Source organism: Rattus norvegicus, chromosome 8 (genome assembly GCF_036323735.1).
Source record: "Rattus norvegicus strain BN/NHsdMcwi chromosome 8, GRCr8, whole genome shotgun sequence".
In the NCBI taxonomy this organism is placed as follows: domain Eukaryota; kingdom Metazoa; phylum Chordata; class Mammalia; order Rodentia; family Muridae; genus Rattus; species Rattus norvegicus.
In genome coordinates, this window is record NC_086026.1 from 70,740,759 (window position 1) to 70,742,949 (window position 2,191).

General features: G+C 52.6%; 1 long non-coding RNA gene across 1 annotated transcript; it reads right to left on the bottom strand.

Moving 5' to 3' along the window:
• Positions 1 to 842: 842 nt before the first annotated feature.
• On the bottom strand, positions 843 to 1,827 carry LOC134480065 (uncharacterized). Its single transcript, XR_010054199.1, has 2 exons — positions 1,455 to 1,827; positions 843 to 1,121 (listed from the first exon to the last, which is right to left on the bottom strand). It is a non-coding gene; the product is annotated as an uncharacterized LOC134480065 (long non-coding RNA).
• Positions 1,828 to 2,191: the final 364 nt, after the last annotated feature.

The following is a 2,191-nucleotide window of genomic DNA, read 5'->3' on the forward strand; positions in this document are numbered from 1 at the left end:
ATAGGGACTGTCCTTTTTCTACTCCTCCAGGGTTGGGACTACAGGCATGTGCCACCCACCCTGGCGTGTAGCATGTGTATAGGGATCACATGTTTACATGGTGTGCACTTTAGTGACTGAGCTAATGCCTCAGCCCTGCACTGATTTAGTTCTTGCCTTGGCTTACATGTTTTACTGAGTGCATCCCCTGCACCCAGGGCTGCCTTAGAGCTGCAGTAGTGAACAAGGTGGAGGCACTGGCCTTGTGGGGCTGACCCTGTAGGGCACAGGACAGACAGCTAACTGGAGGAAGTTCATGGTTCATTGGAAATGAAATCAGAGTGTTCGACTGAGTGAGAGTGAGGAGGGTCAGGAGTAAGAAGACAGAGTGAGGCAGACTTTGGTCTTCAATGAGTGACCAGGGCAGGCCCTGCTAATATGGTAGAAAGGGGAGGGAGGGAGGGAGGGAGGGAGGGAGGGAGCTCCTGTTAGTTAGCTCAGTGAGTTTGGGCAAAGAACCTTACAAGTAGGGATGAAGCAGTAAGATTTATAGGGAGGACTGTGTCCAGCACACAGGGATAAGCCACTCATGGGGCAGAGGACACCGGGACAGGTCCAAAGAGCCTGCTGGACCACATAAGGACTTGAACTTTTCTCAGAGAGAATGGGGAAGCCAGAGCAGGGTTTGGAGCATTTCAGAGGTATGATGGTCACAGCCTCCACAGGTAGCAGACTAAGAGTGGTGGCGGGGAAGACACATGGGGCTGTTTTCTAGGCAAGCGCTCTACCACTGAGCTAAATCCCCAACCCCTCACATGGGGCTGTTAGAGTCACCAGTTATCCCATGGACCAGGCCCTGGTGCTCCTTGACACTCACTTTAATCTTGACCTGGAAGCTATAACCTAGGCCCTGTAGCCAGGGGCAGCCCTTGGTGACCAGGGGACACCAAGGAGGTAACCAGGAAGCAGAGCGAGATGAATGCTGGGGCTCAGCTTGCCTTCTCTTCTTTCCTCAGCCCAGGTTAGCAGCCATGTGAGAGTGATGCTCACATTCAGGATGAGTCTCTTTCCTCAGGGTAACCCAGTCTAGAATTTGCTTCGCAGACATGCCCAGAGGTTTGTCTTCCTACGGATTCTGGATCCTGTTAAATTGACAATCGGTATAAACCTTTACCCATGGTTACTTCCTAGAGAAGGGTTCTAGAGATACCCAGCTGCATGAAGGTAGGACACCACCATGAGGGAGGTCATCACATGCAAACAAGGACACCCGGGTAGCACAGAAGAGAAGTGAGTTTTCTGACCAAGGAGGTACTGCAAAGACTTCATAGAAGAAAAGAGTCTAGAAATGGACGGGGGAGAGGGCTCTTTTCACCTAGCAGAGTCCAAGTGGAAGGCCAGGGATGGGAAAGGACCTGGCTGATGGCTACAGGGAGCTATAGAGGAGTTTCAATCAGGAAAGTGGAAGTGCCTACTTTGCTCGGAGGTCACCCTGGCTGGGAGAGCAGTACCCAGAGGGATGGCTGGGCTGGAGGCAGCTGAGGCTTGAGCCTGCTGAACTCCCGCAGATTACAGCTTCCCTCCCCATCCACTTCTGCTAGGCGAAAGGCAGCTAGGAGTGGGAAGCTACTGAGGGTGGGAGCTTAGGCCAGGCTGAGCCAGCTGGCTGCCTGCTCCCCTCCCCCAAGCCCACAGTCCCTGGGAGACCCCAGACTTGTTTGTTTTCCCTATAAAGGGGGGAGTCCTGCCCTTTGTGAGGTTGCTGCTTGGGATGGGAAGATGTCTCCACGGGCTGTGCCTGGATTTCCAGCTATTGACACAGACTCTGACAATGAAAGCAAAGGCCAAGAGAGGCAGAGACAAGGTGGCTGATTAAAATGTTCTTCCAGGGGGTTGCTCAGCCCTGCCTGGAAAGGCTGGCTGGAAAACCCGAGCTGGAGCTCTTTTCCGGAGCTCTGTGTGTGTGTGTGTGTGTGTGTGTGTGTGTGTGTGTGTGTGTGTGTGTGTGTGTGTGTGTGTGTGCCTTAAACATTCGTGGGTAATTTTTGTACCCCACCCCAACCCCTGAAACCCCTGCTTTCGTTTTTGCTCCTCCATAGTAACCGAGGTCACACATAGAACCACAACTCTGAAGTTCAGTTTTCTGTTTCTAAAATGGGGTGCCACTTGTTGGGGTTTTAGAGCAGGTTCCCCAGAAAAGGCTTAAGGTAGA